The sequence below is a fragment of the Pristiophorus japonicus genome, chromosome 2 (assembly GCF_044704955.1).
Source record: "Pristiophorus japonicus isolate sPriJap1 chromosome 2, sPriJap1.hap1, whole genome shotgun sequence".
Classification (NCBI taxonomy): domain Eukaryota; kingdom Metazoa; phylum Chordata; class Chondrichthyes; family Pristiophoridae; genus Pristiophorus; species Pristiophorus japonicus.
This window is the reverse complement of record NC_091978.1, coordinates 63352031-63371905: the sequence shown is the minus strand read 5'-3', so window position 1 is coordinate 63371905 and position 19875 is coordinate 63352031. Positions and strand designations below refer to the sequence as shown.

General features: G+C 46.3%; 1 protein-coding gene across 12 annotated transcripts in view; it reads left to right on the top strand.

Moving 5' to 3' along the window:
* LOC139238943 (transcription factor 4-like) overlaps positions 1-19875 on the top strand; it is a 652736-nt gene that overhangs the window by 107056 nt on the left and 525805 nt on the right. The gene's annotated exons all lie outside the window — the stretch shown is intronic.

The following is a 19875-nucleotide window of genomic DNA, read 5'->3' as shown; positions in this document are numbered from 1 at the left end:
ACGTTAGTGTCCCAATTAAATGTTTTTTTCAGTATTTTCTTTTGCATTACAATCTGTTTTTATTGTAATAATGCTGACTTAAATTAATTAACCTTTTGTTACCTTGTTTTGTTTTCAGTAGTGACTTCAAACTTATTAGTTTCTCCTCCCTAAAATAAAATGGTCAAAGCAGTCTGAGAGTGATGTCCTTCTGGAACCTAATCATAAGTTGACAAATCGCTAAATACCATTTTTGTGCTTTGAGTAGTTGTGCACTGTCTCATACTATCTGTTAAAAGTTATTTTAAATATCATTAGATTTCCCTGTGTCATACGTTATAACTAATATGGTATTGGACTAATTTTCTACAAATGAATATCAGCAGTGGAGCTGAGTCCATGACCAGATCAGCCATGATCTTATTAAATGGCGGAGCAGGCTCGAGGGGTCAAATGGCCTACTCCTGCTCCTATTTCTTATGTTCTTATTATAAAGGAAAAATGAACAAACCTACAGAATGGTACAGCATTCGTTTACTTCTATAGTTTTAGAAAAAATTATAGTTAATTATTAACTGCTGTCTTTTGCTTATAAACTCAAAACCTCCTCCATAACCAGTGATCTTGGCAGCATATTGGGCCCAAGTTTCGGGCCGCGCCTTGAACGGCGCAGCCCCGACCCGGACGCCCGTTTTTCGTGCCACAAAGTGCACCTAAAAAAAACTTCCAGATTCTCCGGCTCCCTGCTGGTCCTCTTGGGCCGGGCGCGGCGCAGCTGAAAACAGTGCCGGGACCTCTGCACATGCGCGCTACAGTGGGCGCGCATGTACAGTAGCTCCAGGCGCCCAAAAGAGTGTGGGAGGGGCCCGAAGCACGCAGCCCCTAGCCCTGGTCGAATGGCCTCACTGGGGCTGCGTGCATAAGACTCCTCCCACGCCCAGCTCCTGCTTCCTCCCGACCCGACTCGACTCTCGCTTCCCCCACCCCCCCCGCCCCCGGACCGGACCCGACCCCGACAACGACCCGACTCCCGCTTCCCCCCGCCCCCGGACCGGACTCGACCCCCCGGACTCGACCCGACCTGTGCTCCCGCCCCCCCCACCCGACCTGACCCCTCCCCCCCCCCCCTCGACACGAACCGCCTCGCTCTCCCTCCCTTCCCCCCCCACCCGAACCAACCCGACCTCCATTCCCCCCCCCCCCCTCCCCGACCCGTTTACCGCGCTCCCGACACCGACCCGCGCTCCCCTCGACCCGACCCGCACTCCCGACCCCGGACCCGGCCCAACCCAACGCCACCTACCTGTAAATCTGGTGCTGGGGACCGGGCCCTGCCCGAAGTCTTGGGCCCGGCCCGTTCAGCCCCCACCCCCTTCTCTTTACCCCCCCCCCTCTCCTTTCCCCCCCTTCTCCTTTCCCCCCCTTCTCCTTTCTTCCCCCCATCTCCTTTCTTCCCCCCTTCTCCTTTCTTCCCCCCATCTCCTTTCTTCCCCCCATCTCCTTTCTTCCCCCCATCTCCTTTCTTCCCCCCATCTCCTCCCCCCCCCCATCTCCTCCCCCCCCCATCTCCTCCCCCCCCCCCAGCTCCTTCCCCCCCCAGCTCCTTCCCCCCCCAGCTCCTTCCCCCCCCCCCAGCTCCTTCCCCCCCCCCCAGCTCCTTCCCCCCCCCCCAGCTCCTTCCCCCCCCAGCTCCTTCCCCCCCCCCAGCTCCTTCCCCCCCCCCCCCAGCTCCTTCCCCCCCAGCTCCTTTCCCCCCCCCAGCTCCTTCCCCCCCAGCTCCTTCCCCCCCAGCTCCTTTCCCCCCCAGATCCTTTCCCCCCCAGCTCCTTTCCCCCCCAGCTCCTTTCCCCCCCAGCTCCTTTCCCCCCCAGCTCCTTCCCCCCCAGCTCCTTTCCCCCCCAGCTCCTTTCCCCCCCAGCTCCTTTCCCCCCCAGCTCCTTTCCCCCCCAGCTCCTTTCCCCCCCAGCTCCTTTCCCCCCCAGCTCCTTCCCCCCCAGCTCCTTTCCCCCCATCTCCTTTCCCCCCCCATCTCCTTTCCCCCCCCCATCTCCTTTCCCCCCATCTCCTTTCCCCCCATCTCCTTTCCCCCCATCTCCTTCCCCCCCATCTCCTTTCCCCCCCATCTCCTTTCCCCCCCATCTCCTTTCCCCCCATCTCCTTTCCCCCCATCTCCTTTCCCCCCCATCTCCTTTCCCCCCCATCTCCTTTCCCCCCCATCTCCTTTCCCCCCCATCTCCTTTCCCCCCCATCTCCTTTCCCCCCCATCTCCTTTCCCCCCCATCTCCTTTCCCCCCCATCTCCTTTTCCCCCCTCACCTTTCCCCCCCCTCACCTTTCCCCCCCCTCACCTTTCCCCCCTTCTCCTCTCCCCCCCCTTCTCCTCTCCCCCCCTTCTCCTCTCCCCCCCTTCCCCCCTCTCCCCCTTCCCCCCTCTCCCCCTTCCCCTCTCCCCTTCCCCTCTCCCCCTTCCCCTCTCCCCCTTCCCCTCTCCCCCTTCCCCTCTCCCCTTCCCCTCTCCCCCTTCCCCTCTCCCCCTTCCCCTCCCCCCCTTCCCCTCCCCCCCTTCCCCTCTCCCCCTTCCCCTCTCCCCCTTCCCCTCTCCCCCTTCCCCTCTCCCCCTTCCCCTCTCCCCCTTCCCCTCTCCCCCTTCCCCTCTCCCCCTTCCCCTCTCCCCCTTCCCCTCTCTCCCTTCCCCTCTCTCCCCTTCCCCTCTCCCCCTTCCCCTTCCCCTTCCCCTCTCTCTCCTTCCCCTTCCCCTCTCTCTCCTTCCCCTCTCCCCCCCTTCTCCTCCTCCCCCATCCCTCCCCCTTCCCTCCCCTCCCCCATCCCTCCCTCCCTCCCTCCCTCCCTCCCTCCCTCCCTCCCCCTACCCCCCTCCTCCCCCTCCCCTCGCTGTCAGAAACACAGACACTGTCAGACAGAGAGTGAGAGACACACACAGACAGACAGACAGATAGAGACATTGACAGAGACACACTGTGGGTGGGCGGGGGGGTGGCATATCAGCACGCTGTTGGATGGCTCCCGCTGCTTCAGTCAGCAAATAGAAAATGTTTTATTTATTGATTTAAAAAAAATATATTTCTTATTAATTTTTTTTTGATTGATTTATTGGTTGATTTATTGATGTTTTATCATTTATTATTGATGATGGCTCTTTATTTGTAAAACTGAAGTGTTTAATGTTTGTGAACTTCACTTTAAACCCCCCCATTCCCTACGCCTGATTTGTAACCTACGCCTGATTTTCTAAAGTGTAGACAAGGTTTTTTCAAGCGTACAAAAATCTTCACTTACTCCATTCTAAGTTAGTTTGGAGTAAGTTTTCACTGCCGGAACTTTGAAAACAGGCGTAAGTGGCCAGACACGCCCCCTTTTGAAAAATAAATTCTGTTCCAAAGTGAAACTGTTCTAACTGACTAGAACTGGAGCAAACTAAATGCCGAGACTTTGAATTTCTAAGATACTCTGTTCTACACCAGTTGCTCCAAAAAATGGATTCTCGTAATACATGACTCGCATAATGTACGGGAAATTCTTAAGAATGATTGGATACAGGAAAGATTTGTGCTCAGTATGCAATGCTCCTATTGACGTTTTGCTGCCGCCCCCCCCCCCCCCCAACCCCCAGCCTGTTACATAATGAAGCCATCTCCAAGATGGGTAGCAGTGGTGATTTAAGGGAGAATTTGCTGGCTAGAGACTAACTGTAAGCTATAAGTGCAGTGCGTGATCAACAAGCTTAAATGATTTGTATTTACAGTTCAGCGTTCTATCCAGATAAAAATATTAGTGATTTTGTTGCAAGGTATTTGCAATCCACTATGTTTTTACACTACATTTTCTATCATAATGCTCATTCTCTAGTTTGCTAAAGAGGAGTGAAACCTAAGTAAACATGTAAAATGGAGCGTCATGGTTTGTTCTACTTTTTATGTTACTTTGAAAGAATTTATGCATGTTGTTTGAGGAATTCTTTGAGGATATAACGAGCATGGTGGATAGAGGTGTACCGATGGATGTGGTGTATTTAGATTTCCAAAAGGTTACTGCAGAAGATAAAGGTACGCGGAGTCAGAGGAAATATATTAGCATGGATAGAGAATTGGCTGGCGAACAGAAAGCAGAGAGTCGGGATAAATGGGTCCTTTTCGGGTTGGAAATCGGTGGTTAGTGGTGTGCCACAGGGATCGGTGCTGGGACCGCAACTGTTTACAATATACATAGATGACTTGGAAGAGGGGACAGAGTGTAGTGTAACAAAATTTGCAGATGACACAAAGATTAGTGGGAAAGCGGGTTGTGTAGAGGACACAGAGAGGCTGCAAAGAGATTTAGATAGGTTAAGCGAATGGGCTAAGGTTTGGCAGATGGAATACAATGTCGGAAAGTGTGAGGTCATCCACCTTGGGAAAAAAAACCCAGTAAAAGGGAATATTATTTGAATGGAGAGAAATTACAACATGCTGCGGTGCAGAGGGACCTGGGAGTCCTTGTGCATGAATCCCAAAAAGTTAGTTTGCAGGTGCAGCAGGTAATCGGGAAGGCGAATGGAATGTTGGCCTTCATTGCGAGAGGGATGGAGTACAAAAGCAGGGAGGTCCTGCTGCAACTGTACAGGGTATTGGTGAGGCCGCACCTGGAGTACTGCGTGCAGTTTTGGTCATCTTACTTAAGGAAGGATATACTAGCTTTGGAGGGGGTACAGAGACTATTCACTCGGCTGATTCCGGAGATGAGGGGGTTACCTTATGATGATAGATTGAGTATACTGGATCTTTACTCGTTGGTGTTCAGAAGGATGAGGGGTGATCTTATAGAAACATTTAAAATAATGAAAGGGATAGACAAGATAGAGGCAGAGAGGTTGTTTCCACTGGTAGGGGAGACTAGAACTAGGGGGCACAGCCTCAAAATACGGGGGAGCCAATTTAAAACCGAGTCGAGAAGGAATTTCTTCTCCAAGAGGGTTGTGAATCTCTGGAATTCTCTGCCCAAGGAAGCAGTTGAGGCTAGCTCATTGAATGTATTCAAGTCACAGATAGATAGATTTTTAACCAATAGGGGAATTAAGGGTTACAGGGAGTGGGCGGGTAAGTGGAGCTGAGTCCACGGCCAGATCAGCCATGATCTTGTTGAATGGCGGAGCAGGCTCGAGGGGCTAGATGGCCTACTCCTGTTCCTAATTCTTATGTTCTTATGTTTATGTTGTCCGATTTTGACTGCCTATATTTTCTACACTTCCAAATGTTGATCTTTTCCTTCTAATGTACACCCAGTCACCAAGAAAAAAGTTAACACTTATGCACATGTCGGCTTAGAATATATATGTAACAAGTATGGTCACTGAAATGAATGTACAGGGTATTACTGTAACACATAGTGTGAATACTCTGGTTTAGGATGCATTGTAATTGCATGTAAATTGATAAAACTTAACATTTTACTTGTGACTGGAGCTTCATAGTCATAGATTGTAGTATCCGCTCAAATGCAATCTGAATTTGTTAACTTTTAGGTCATCATAATGTATTTGCATGAATAGGCAATTGAGCTCAACAAGTCCTCCTGTTTCTGCTACTTCTCAAGTTCCTTCACACCTTACCATGAATCCAGTTGTCTTTTTGACCAATTTATACAGACACATTCAATAATCTTTCCTGATAACTTATTTTACGAGGATGTTACCCTTTGCAGTAAAAAAAAGTTCTAGTTAAATATTTTATTTTTCTCTAATTCTTCAGTTTTTAAATTGTTGCATCCTGGTTTTTGAACCCATCCTCAATGTGAGTACTTTGTGTGTTTACATTTTGGCAGTTCCATTTTCATGATTTTGAAAACTTTTGATCTGGCCACTTTGAAGTCTCTTCCAAAGAAATCAAGCTTAGCTTCCTTCAGCTTTCTTCATAACTTAAATTCCTGATAATAGAAATTGTCTTCATTACTCTGTACTTCCTTTCAAGGGCAATAATTCTTATCATTGGATGACCAGAAAATGTTACTCCATATAAGATTGAACTGGCATTTTGTTGCAACTTTTAGTATTGCTGCAACAGTACGTGATTCTCCTTCACATTTTAGGTGTTCGTGGTGGCTCAGTGGTAACACTTCCGCCTCTGAGCCAGAAGGTTGAGAATGCAAATATTACTCCAGAGATTTGAGTGCAGAATCTAGGCTGACACTCCAGTGTAGTACTGAGGGAATGTTGGAGGTGCAGTGTTTCGGATGCGACTATAACCGAGGACCCAATCTGTCCTCTCAGGTTGACACAAAAGATCCCATGGCACTATTTTAAGAAAAGCAGGGGCATTATCCCCAGTGTCCTGGTCAATAGTTATCCCTAAACCAACATCATTAAAACATATTATCTGGTCATTATCAGAGTGCAGTTTACAGGAGCTTGCTGTGTGCAAATTGACTGTTGCATTTCCTACATTACAACAGTGACTCCATGTCAAAAGTACTTAATTGGTCCTAAGCTCGTGAAAGGCGCTATATAAATGCAAGCCTTTTTTTCCATGAGTGCATAGCTTTTCGGCTCATCACACATTGTTATTGCAGACTGAACTGACCAGCAGACCTGACTAAATGGGGATGGGGATGGGGATGGGGATGGGCGGGGGGGGCAGCAAAATTTGAGGTTTAGGAATGGTGTACATTATTATATTAACAGTGCTGTAGGCATTTTGAGGAAATCACTTGCACTGCACTGAATGCAAACTATACATTTTCAGTTGAATAATAGTTTGTGATTGGAAGCCAGTATTTAATAAAACTAGGTATTGCTTGGGGAAGGGATGGAAGTGGAAATCTGGTTTCGACCATTTCAGGTAGTCTGAACCTTTTTGTTACGGCAGTGGTACAACAACAACTTTGTATTTATATAACACCTTTAACATAGTGAAACGTCCCAAGACTTAAAAAGTTGAGTAAGTCTTGATGAGGATATTGCGGGCTAAATTTTCTATCCATTGACTATGAATGTGCTGATTATCTAGCCCTGTTTGCTTTTATTTGTTTAGAAAGTTTGCCTACTGGTGAAGTGCTTCCATGTGCCTGTTGTTGAGGAGGATGGAAGCCATGTGCTCACAGGTTTCACTGACGTTACATTTGTCAGTTCATCGGGGCATGTGATTGCGTGATATGGACAGAGGATCCCAGTGACTTTCTTCAATTTTCCTTTCTTCCCGTAAGATGAAATGACCAAAATTGCTGGATTTTCCCAAAGGACAATGCTGAGTGCAAATGCTAAAATCGAAACTAAAATCTAAACTCGGCTTTTGGTTGTAGTTGCTGCATTGTCTAGATTGGGATTGTCTATTCCAAACTTACCCAAAGTTTATCCTTAACCTCTGCATCTTGTTTGGGACAAGGTAGGGGAATATCTTGGAGAATGATTGAATTGATTGAGTTCAGACTTCTCAGTTGGGGACCAGAGATCGGTGCTTTTATCCACTTAACCTGCAGAGAGACACTCACTTTAAAAAAAGGTTAACTTCTGTTGAATTTGTGAGCCTTGCTTTGTGGAGTGCTTTAATGTTTGGTGAGGTTGTTGACCCAGTGAAGTTTGCACCTATGGGCTGACAGTTAATCAGATATTGTAACATTAAGGTACTGAGTGTACCAACTGTTAACAATTTTTGCTCCATCCGAAATGAGACACTTGGAGTAAGGAGGAAGGTCCTTTGTTTATGACTAGGATATGTCTCTTCTAATCTTTGCCTCTCTGCCTGGCATACGTTACATCACCTGCCCCATTGTATTGGTGATGTGGCCTCTATCATCAACTCGCACCTTGGTGTCTCTCCCTACTCCTATGGCTCCTTCAGGTGCCTCGCCATCTTCCATTCCTCTTATCTATGTTTTAAATTCCTCTGTCTACCATCTCCCACGAAGCCCCAGCCTGAGTTTCTCCCTAAGATACCCTTCTCATTTCCTCCCTCAGCCTCTATATTGAGCAATTCCCCATCCTTACTGATTTCAGTCTCCCTCAGCTCCCCTTGCTTTCTCTCCTCTGAATTTAATGCCCTGCTGTACTCTGCAAACCTCTCCCTCCACAGAAATAGGTACTGCCTAGATCTTGCCATCTCCTATGGTCTGAATCAATGACCTGACCATCTCCGACCACTTGCTTGTATACCTCAGCACCCACATCTCCCTACCCCCTGCCCCCTTCTTCCTTCTGCATCTGACCCTGGAGAAAACTCAGTCCCAAGTAATTTACAATTGCACTTTTAATCTCCCAACTGTTGAGCCTCTGGCTGTCCAGTCGTCAGGATACATCTGCAGATGTATTTGCTCAACCTCTCCCTCGCCTCCAGTTTTGATGCCTTGTTCCCAGAAAAAATCCTTTATTGTCTTTATCATCTTGGTTGTTCCCCTGATATGGACCCATTTTCACTCTCTCACATCCAGGTGGTGCAGACCTGAAGTATTTTTTACACAACTGGTTTAGCCATTCATCACTGGATGTGGCTAGACCACAGCAAGTGCTATTGGACCTCACTTTCCTTAGCCAAAACCACCGACTATGGCAAGATCATCTTGGAAAGCAAAGATAACCTCCAGCTTTTTTCTGCACCGTCTTCTCAAACCCTTCTCCCCTGCCCACTTCGCCCTCATCTCCCACAAGAAATCTGAGGACATCATAGACTTCTTTGTCACTAAGATTGAAAATTGAGACCATCCATTGAACCGCCTCTGCAGCTTCCCTTCCCCCATCTACCAATCTCCCACTAAACGAAACCTTCCCCTCCCCCTAGTTTCCCCATGACCCAAGTACTGAACCTGCATCCCTCTCCCTTTATGCCCTCTTCAAATCCATCTCGTGCACGAGACCCAATCCCTGTTCCTTTGACACCATTCCCACCAAACTGCTGACCAACCAACATCCCTTCCTGGTCCAAGGATGCCAAGGGAGTGATAACAGAGAGGCAATTGAGGGGTCGAGATGGATCTATCCTTGGCCCACTCCTCTTCCTCATCTACATGCTGCCTCTTGCAAAATCATTTAAAGGCATTGGACCAGCTTCCACATGTATGTTGATACCAGATCCATCTCTCCACTATCCATCTCGACCCCTTAACTGCCTCTATCAGACTGCTTGTCTGATAGCCAGTCTTATTAGATGAGCTGAAATTTCCTCTAGCTAAGCTACTGCCTTTAACCCCTGCCACAAACTCTGTATCCTTGCCATCAATTCCATCACCCACCCGAGCCAGTGTCGCAGGCTTAACCAGACTGTTCACAACCTTGGCATGCTTTTCAACCCTGACCTATGTGACTGTGACAAAGGTAACTTGTCTTTCTTCACCTGTCTGCAGCCTTTGACATGGTTGACTACTCTATCCTCCTCCAACGCCTCTCCACTATTGTCCAGCTAGGTGGGACTGCATTCACCTGGTTCCATTATAATCTATCTAATTATAGCCAGAGAATCACCTGCAATGGTTCGCTTCCTGCTTCTGCATCGTTACCTCTGGTGTCCCCAAGATTTTATCTTTGGCCCCTCCTATTTCACATCTACATGATACCCCTTGGCAACATCATCCAAAAACACAGCGTCAGTCTCCATGTGTACGCAGATGACAACCAGCTCTACCTCACCACCACCCTCTCTCTTTCTCACTGTCTCTGTATTGTCAGACTGCTGTCCGACATCCAATACTAGACCTGACTATTCCAACGCACTCCTGGCTGGCCTCCTACATTCTACCCTATGTAAACTTGAGGTCATCCAAAACTCAGCTGCCTGTGTCCTAACTTGCACCAAGTCCCGCTCGCCCATCACCCCTGTGCTCGCTGACCTCCATTGTCAACGCCTTGCTTTTAAAATTATCATCCTTGTTTTCAAATCCCTCCATGGCCTCGCCCCTCCCTATCTCTGTGATTTTCTCCAGCCCTAGAACTCTCAAGTTATTTGCACTCCTCAAATTCTGCCTTATTGAGCATCCCTGATTTTAATCACTCAACCATTGGTGGACGACCCTTCTGTTGCCGAGGCCCGAAGCTCTGCAATTCCCTCCCTAAACCCCTCCACCTCTCTACCTCTCTTTCCTCCTTTAAAATGCTCCTTAAAATCTACCTCTTTGTTCAAAATTTTGGTAATCTGCCCTAATTTCTCCTTGTGGCTTGGTGTCATAGGGCTTGATGTCACACTTTGTTTTATAACACTCCTGTGAAGCGCCTTGGGATGTTTTACTATGTTAAAAATGCTATATAAATACAAGTTATTATTGACCTGAGTTTCTGACCCTATATCCTCTACATCCTCTATCCTCTGCGTCGGAAAAGAGTGACTAAAGTAAATGTTGGTCCCTTAGAAGATGAGAAGGGGGATTTAATAATGGGAAATGTGGAAATGGCTGAGACCTTAAACAATTATTTTGCTTCGGTCTTCACAGTGGAAGACACAAAAACCATGCCAAAAATTGCTGGTCATGGGAATGTGGGAAGGGAGGACCTTGAGACAATCACTATCACTAGGGGGATAGTGCTGGACAGGCTAATGGGACTCAAGGTAGACAAGTCCCCTGGTCCTGATGAAATGCATCCCAGGGTATTAAAAGAGATGGCGGAAGTTATAGCAGATGCATTCATTATAATCTACCAAAATTCTCTGGACTCTGGGGAGGTACCAGCGGATTGGAAAGCAGCTAATGTCACGCCTCTGATTAAAAAAGGGGGCAGACAAAAGGCAGGTAACTATAGGCCGGTTAGTTTAACATCTGTAGTGGGGAAAATGCTTGAAACTATCATTAAGGAAGAAATAGCGGGACATCTAGATAGGAATAGTGCAATCAAGCAGGTGCAACATGGATTCATGAAGGGGAAATCATGTTTAACTAATTTACTGGAATTCTTTGAGGATATAACGAGCATGGTGGATAGAGGTGTACCGATGGATGTGGTGTATTTAGATTTCCAAAAGGCATTCGATAAGGTGCCACACAAAAGGTTACTGCAGAAGATAAAGGTACGCGGAGTCAGAGGAAATGTATTAGCATGGATAGAGAATTGGCTGGCGAACAGAAAGCAGAGAGTCGGGATAAATGGGTCCTTTTCGGGTTGGAAATCGGTGGTTAGTGGTGTGCCACAGGGATCGGTGCTGGGACCACAACTGTTTACAATATGCATAGATGACCTGGAAGAGGGGACAGAGTGTAGTGTAACAAAATTTGCAGATGACACAAAGATTAGTGGGAAAGAGGGTTGTGTGTAAAGGACACAGAGAGGCTGCAAAGAGATTTAGATAGGTTAAGCGAATGGGCTAAGGTTTGGCAGATGGAATACAATGTCGGAAAGTGTGAGGTCATCCACCTTGGGGGAAAAAAAACAGTAAAAGGGAATATTATTTGAATGGGGAGAAATTACAACATGCTGCGGTGCAGAGGGACCTGGGGATCCTTGTGCATGAAACTCTATTGGAGTCCTTGTGCATGAATCCCAAAAAGTTAGTTTGCAGGTGCAGCAGGTAATCAGGAAGGCGAATGGAATGTTGGCCTTCATTGCGAGAGGGATGGAGTACAAAAGCAGGGAGGTCCTGCTGCAACTGTATAGGGTATTGGTGAGGCCGCACCTGGAGTACTGCGTGCAGTTTTGGTCACCTTGCTTGAGGAAGGATATACTAGCTTTGGAGGGGGTACAGAGACGATTCACTCGGCTGATTCCGGAGATGAGGGGGTTAGCTTATGATGATAGATTGAGTAGACTGGGTCTTTACTCATTGGAGTTCAGAAGGATGAGGGGGGATCTTATAGAAACATTTAAAATAATGAAAGGGATAGACAAGATAGAGGCAGAGAGGTTGTTTCCACTGGTCGGGGAGACTAGAACTCGGGGGCACAGCCTCAAAATATGGGGGGGCCAATTTAAAACTGAGTTGAGAAGGAATTTCTTCTCCCAGAGGGTTGTGAATCTGTGGAATTCTCTGCCCAAGGAAGCAGTTGAGGCTAGCTCATTGAATGTATTCAAATCATAGATAGATAGATTTTTAACCAATAAGGGAATTAAGGGTTACGGGGAGCAGGCGGGTAAGTGGAGCTGAGTCCACGGCCAGATCAGCCATGATCTTGTTGAATGGCGGAGCAGGTTCGAGGGGCTAGATGGCCTACTCCTGTTCTTAATTCTTATGTTATCACACTCTACCACCTATTTCTGCATCTGAATTACCTGCTTCTGACCTACTTAAGGCCATCCATGCCTTTGTCAACTGTAGACTTCAATATTCCAATTCTCTTCACACTGGCTTCCTGTTCGTCACCGTCAATTAACTTCAGCTCATCCAAAACTCTGCTGTCTGCATCCTATCTTGCACTAATTCCCTCCCACTCAGCCATTCACCCTGACCGCGCTGGCCTACATTGGCTCCTGGTCACTCAGTACTTTAAATTTGAAATTCTCATCTTTATGTTTAAATCACATCATGGCCACACCTCTCCCTATCTCTGTCACCTTCTCCAGCTCGACAAAGCCATCCTCCAAACTCTGCAACCTCCAGCTCTGGCTTCTTGTGCAACCCCCACTTCCTTTGCCCCACTATTGGCTTCAGCCGCTGAGTTCACATGTTCTGGAATTACCTATCTTAAACTCTCCAAGACCCTCTTCAAAATTCACCTCTTTGACCAAGCTTTTTGTTACCACTCCTAATATCTCCTTGTTTGGCTCAGCATTGATTTTTTTCCCCCCTTGTATCTCTGTGAAACGTCTTGGGATGTTTTCTAACTTAAAGGTGCTACAAAAATACAAGCTGTATGTTTAACATCATGCTCGTATTGTGTATATAGTGATATTTTAGATATTGCAGGATTCCATTAAACATATTGGGATGAAAATTGAGTTCGGATGCTTTGTTCGTACAAATGCCTCCGACCCCCCCAAAAATCTATGAAAGTACCTAGTGGTCCCGGAGGAATGTAGGATTCCGGGCGGAGCCCAAGATTTGCTGTGTAGCGCATAGGTAGATGTCTTTCAGGTATGTTCGTACAAGCTGCAGTCACGTGGGCCTGGACCACGAATCACTATGCAGTATTCTCATTGATAAAAATGGGAACTCCGTTTATGCGACTTCCCATTACTATCAATGAGAATAACCCCCTCTGGAAATTAATCCAGAGCTGCCAGTCCTTAGCATGCTATAGGCCAGACATACTAATGGCCTAGTATTTGGAGCTTCTAAGAGATGCATTGAGTTCTTGTACATTAGTGACCTCGACATGATGGTCTTCCTATAAAGAAATCAAACCTTAGGGGTCTCTGTTGAAGTAAAGTATTGACTTAAAAAAAAACAAAGCCATATTTTTTAAATTTTGATTAATCTGTTAACAATAATTATTTCCTGGACGTTCCTCCCTATTAATATTTTGCTGGACGTAGGAGGAAAAGGCTAGTTAGATTCTTCCACTATTTTCTATTTTCGCACAGCTGCCTACGTGATGGGCAGAAATGTAAGTAGTAGCCATGTAAAACCTGTCTTTCGCTGTCTTTTTCTCTAATTAAATGTTTTTGCATTTGGCAAGTGTCGGAGCATTGGAAAGTGTCCAAGCTCGTAGGGGGTGAAACACTCGTTATTTTCAGTGAGTGAGCCATTTTGAGTTCATCAAAAACTATCTGTACAAAACACTTTACATTGTCTAAAACTAAATTATCTCTTTATGAATGAACAACTCGTCACCAGAAATGAAGGAGCAACCAGCTATCACAAAAGTAACAAGTCAGTCTTTTGAGTGGCTGTCCCAGTTTCTCTTTCTTGCATATTTGCACTGACTCCTGTAGCCTGTTGCCACCTGATTCCGGTACCCACCCCTGACCGGGTACATGTTGGCCGTTAAAATCAGGCTACGCAGCAAGATGTCAAAGTCAAGACACAGCAAGAAACATGTTTGAAAGCCAAAGAAAGATTTTGGGATACAGAATGGAGATAGACGGAAGAAAAAACTGAGATTCACTACGATGATGTCGAGAATACAAAGCTACAGCTACAAGAGTGAAATACTGGAACTATTTCCACCGAGGAAGAGAAGGCTTAGAGGAGATTTAGAGATTTTTGAAATTATAAAGGGTTTTGATAGGGTGAGTAGAGAAATATTTTTCCCCTGGTTGGGGAATCATTGAAGAGTTCATGAATTTTAAAATACTCACGGAAAGTGAGAAGTGAGGTTCGAAATTTATTTGCACAGTGGAGTGTTGGAGTACGGAATGCTTTGCCACAGGGAGTGGTTGAGGCAGAAAGCACTGCACCTTCGAAAGAAAAATGGGATGAATCGTTGAAACAGCGATGGAGTCGGACAATGGGTTTAATTTTAAGAACATAAGAAATGGGAGCAGGAGGAGGCTATACAGCCCCTCGAGCCTGCTCTGCCATTCAATACAATCATGGCTGATCCATCTGATCATGGACTCGGGTTCACTTGCCTGCCCGCTCTCCATAACCCCTTAATCCCTTATTGGTTAAGAAACTGTCTATATCTGTCTTAAATTTATTCAATGACCCAGCTTCCACAGCTCTCTGAGGCAGCGAATTCCACAGATTTAAAACCCTCTGAAAGAAGAAATTCCTCTTCATCTCAGTTTTAAATGGGCGGCCCCTTATTCTCAGATTATGTCCCCTAGTTCTAGTCTCCCCTATCAGTGGAAACATCCTCTCTGCATACACCTTGTCAAGCCCCCTCATAATCTTATACGTTTTGATAAGATCACCACTCATTCTTCTGAATTCCAATGAGTAGAGGCCCAACCTACTCAACCTTTCATCATAAGTCAACCCCCCCCACTCCCCCCCCCCCCCCCCGCCCTCATCTCCAGAATCAACCGAGTGAACCTGAACTGCCTCCAAAGCAAGTATATCCTTCCGTAAATGTGGAAACCAAAACGTTACCCAGTATTCCCAGTGTGGCCTCCTCACCAATACCCTGTATAACTGTAGCAAGACTTCCCTGCTTTTATACTCCATCCCCTTTGCAATAAAGGCCAAGATTCCATTGGCCTTCCTGATCACTTGCTGTACCTGCATACTAACCGTTTGTGTTTCATGCACCAGTACACCCAGGTCCCGTTGTACTGCGGCACTTTGCAATCTTTCTCCATTTAAATAATAACTTGCTCTTTGATTTTTTCTGCCAAAGTGCATGACCTCACACTTTCCAACATTATACTCCATCTGCCAATTTTTTTCCCACTCACTTAACCTGTCTATGTCCTTATGGAGATTTTTTGTGTCCTCCTCCTCACACATTGCTTTTCCTCCCTTCTTTGTATTGTCAGCAAACTTGGCTACATTACACTCGGTTCTTTCTTCCAAGTCGTTAATATAGATTGTAAATAGTTGGGCTCCTAGCACTGATCCCTGCTGCACCCTACTAGTTACTGGTTGCCAACCAGAGAATGAACCATTTATCTCGACTCTCTGTTCTCTGTTAGTTAGTGAATGCTCTATCCATGCTAATATATTAGCCCCAACACTGTGAACTTTTATCTTGTGCAGTAACCTTTTATGTGGCACCTTGTCCAATGCCTTCTGGAAGTCCAAATACACCACATCCACTGGTTCCCCTTTATCCACCCTGTTTGTTACATCCTCGAAGAATTCCAGAAAATTTGTCAAACATAAATCCATGCTGACTCTGCCTGACCGAATTAGGCTTTTCTAAACGTCCTGCTACTGCTTCTTTAATAATGGACTCCAACATTTTCCCAACCACAGATGTTAGGCTAACTGGTCTATAGTTTCCTGCTTTTTGTCTGCCTCTGTTTTTAAATAGGGGCATTCCAATCTGCTGGGACCTCCCCAGAATCCAGGGAATTTTGGTAAATTACAACCAATGCATCCACTATCCCTGCAGCTACTTCTTTTAAGACCCTAGGATGTAAGCCATCGTCCAGGGGATTTATCTGCCTTGAGCCCCATTATCTTACTCAGTACCACCTCCTTAGTGATTGTGATTGTGTTAAGTTCCTCCCCCCCATAGCCCCTTGACTATACACTGTTGGAATATTGTTATTGTCCTCTACCATAAAAACTGATGCAAAATACTTGTTTAGAGTTTCTGCCATCTCCATGTTCCCCATTACTAATTCCCCAGTCTCGTCCTCTAAGGGACCAACATTTACTTGAGCCACTCTTTACCTTTTTATATCGTAGGCAGTCCCTCGGAATCGAGGAAGACTTGCTTCTACTCCAAAAGTGAGTTCTTTGATGGCTGAACAGTCCGATACGAGAGCCACAGACCCTGTTACAGGTGGGACAGACATTCGTCGAGGGAAGGGGTCGGTGGGGCTGGTTTTCTGCACGCTCCTTCTGCTGCCTGTGCTTGGCCTCTTCATACTCTTTGCGTTGAGACTTGAAGAGTTCAATACCCTCCCGGATGTACTTTCACCACCTCGGGCGGCCTTCGGCCAGGGTCTCCCAGGTGTCAGTGGTGATGTCACACTTTACCAGGGAGGCTTTGAGGGTGTCCTTATAACGTTTCGCTGTCCTCCTTTGGCTCATTTACCATGAAGGAGCTCCGCATAAAGCATTTGCTTAGATTGCAAAAGCATTTCCTTTTTATATACCTATAGAAACTCTTGCTATCTGGTTTTATATTTCGTGCTAGTTTACTTTCATAGTCTATCTTCCCTTTCTTAATCATTTTTTTAGTCATTCTTTGCTGGCTTTTAAAAGCTTCCCAATCTTCTGTCCTCCCACTAGTTTTGGCCACTTTGTATGCCCTTGTTTTTAATTGGATACTGTCCTTTAGTTAGCCACAGATGGCTATCTTTTCTCTCACACCCTTTCCTCCTCACTGGAATATATTTTTCTTAAGAGTTGAGAAATATCTCCTTAAATGTACACCACTGTTCATCAACTGTCCTACACTTTAATCTATTTTCCCAGTCCACTTTACCCAACTCTGCCCTCATACCTTCATAGTCTCCTTTATTTAAGCTTAGTACGCTGGTTTGAGATCCACCTTTCTCACCTTCCATCTGAATTTGAAATAAGAACATAAGAACATAAGAATTAGGAACAGGAGTAGGCCATCTAGCCCCTCGAGCCTGCTCCGCCATTCAACAAGATCATGGCTGATCTGGCCGTGGACTCAGCTCCACTTACCCGCCCGCTCCTCATAACCCTTAATTCCCTTATTAGTTAAAAATCTATCTATCTGTGACTTGAATACATTCAATGAGCTAGCCTCAACTGCTTCCTTGGGCAGAGAATTCCACAGATTCACAACCCTCTGGGAGAAGAAATTCCTTCTCAACTCGGTTTTAAATTGGCTCCCCCGTATTTTGAGGCTGTGCCCCCTAGTTCTAGTCTCCCCGACCAGTGGAAACAATCTTTCTGCCTCTATCTTGTCTATTCCTTTCATTATTTTAAATGTTTCAATAAGATCACCCCTCATCCTTCTGAACTCCAACGAGTAAAGATCCAGTCTACTCAATCTATCATCATAAGGTAACCCCCTCATCTCCGGAATCAACCTAGTGAATCGTCTCTGTACCCCCTCCAAAGCAGTATATCCTTCCTTAAGTAAGGTGACCAAAACTGCACGCAGTACTCCAGGTACGGCCTCACCAGTACCCTATACAGTTGCAGAAGGACCTCCCTGCTTTTGTACTCCATCCCTCTCACAATGAAGGCCAACATTCCATTCGCCTTCCTGATTACCTGCTGTACCTGCAAACTAACTTTTGGGATTCATGCACAAGGACCCCCAGGTCCCTCTGCACCGCAGCATGTTGTAATTTCTCCCCATTCAAATAGTATTCCCTTTTTTTGTTTTTTTTCCCAAGGTGGATGACCTCACACTTTCCGACATTGTATTCCATCTGCCAAACCTTAGTCCATTCGCTTAGCCTATCTAAATCTCTTTGCAGCCTCTCTGTGTCCTCTACACAACCCGCTTTCCCACTAATCTTTGTGTCATCTGCAAATTTTGTTACACTACACTCTGTCCCCTCTTCCAGGTCATCTATATTGTAAACAGTTGTGGTCCCAGCACCGATCCCTGTGGCACACCACTAACCACCGATTTCCAACCTGAAAAGGACCCATTTATCCCGACTCTCTGCTTTCTGTTCGCCAGCCAATTCTCTATCCATGCTAATACATTTCCACTGACCCTGTGTACCTTTATCTTCTGCAGTAACCTTTTGTGTGGCACCTTATCGAATGCCTTTTGAAAATCTAAATACACCACATCCATCGGTACACCTCTATCCACCATGCTCGTTATATCCTCAAAGAAATTCAACCATGCTATGATCAATCACTCATTCCAATGGGATCCTTTACTTGGAGATTGTTTATTAATCCTGTCTAATTACACAGGACCAGATCCCAGATAGCCTGCCCCCTGGTTGGTTCCGTTACATACTGCTCCAGGAACCTGTCCCTTATGCACTCGATGAACTCTTCATCAAGATCCAGGTCGGTGATTGGAGCGTGGCAGGTACAGCAGGAGCGGCGAGGTCGGGGCGAAGGAGCGGTGAGAGACTCGAGGGATGTGATCGGGGCCCAGGGGAGGCATGAGTTCGGGCCCAGGGGCAGCACGGGTCAGACTGCGATATGTGTGCGCAGTCGGTCTCCAGAATGTGGTCTCCAGTGTGGTGCAGTAGAGCAGGTCTCCAGTTGTCTTGGGTAATCCTTGCCACTGGACCAAGACCTAGCTCTGTCAAGCCCGTGTAGTGGCTGGTGTGCAATGGCCACCACATGTTTTAAAAAAATCCACGCACAGGCATCTTCCACCCTTGAGGATGTAGTTCGGGTTCTTCTTTCGAAACACTTGTGAACTCATCCTTTTTTTTGGTGTGGAAGCAAGTCATCCTCGTTTCGAGGGACCACCTATGATGATGAACTCTTCCTCAAGGCTACCCTGACCAGTTTGATTTGTCCAATCAATTTGGAGGTTAAAATCACCCATGATTATTGCTGTTCCCTTTTTACAAGTCCCCATTAGTTCCTAGTTTATACTCCGACCAACAGCTACTGTTAGAGGGCCTATAGACTATGCCCACCAGTGACTTTTTCCCCTTATTGTTCCTTATCTCCACCCAAACTGATTCAACATCCTGATCATTAGACACTATCGTTTCTTACTATTGCAGTGATTCCATCCTTTATCAGCTACCCCACCTCCTTTTCCTTTCTGTCTAGTCCTTCCGGATTGTCAAATACCCCTGAATATTTAATTCCGAGTCCTGTTCACCTTGCAACCACGTCTCTGTAATGGCTATCAGATCATACCCATTTGTATCTATTTGTGCCTTCAACTCATCTATTTTGTTATGAATAGAACGTGCATTTAGACAAAGTGCCTTTAAATTTGTTTCTTTTACCCTTTTTTTCTGCTTGTTTCGTCTCCTTCAAACTCTCTTTATTTTCGCTTTCTAATTCCAGCTTTACTCCCCTCCCTACTGAATCGCATTCCAGGTTCCCATGCCATTTTGGGCTACTTTAGCAGAGAGTCAGTACAGACTCAAATCGGTTGAATCAGCTGAGAACTGGATGGTCCTAAAGAGAGAGAAAGTGAATCAAACACAAACCTAAAAGTATGTGTGCGTGTGAAAGAATGGAAGATGATAAAAGGCAGAGAGGGGTACAAAAACACAGTAGAATTTTAACCAAAAAACGGGCGGGTTTGGGTTGGATAGGAGGATAAAGTGTTAAAAACCTGAATCCTGACTTCAGCCCTCCCAGGAGACGGGCTGGCATTTTAAATATGATAACGAGGCTGGAAGCCTCGAATTTAGCTGTGGCCGGCTGGGAATCTCTGCAGCTGCAGCGAGGCGAGGATAGCTTCGGGGAGCACTCCTTATGGGTCGGGAGGAACAGGAATGCTTCCCCCCCCCCTCCACCCCCCAACCCCCGGCCCGCCAAGCTCCCCAAACATCAAAACCCCTCCCCAGGGATCG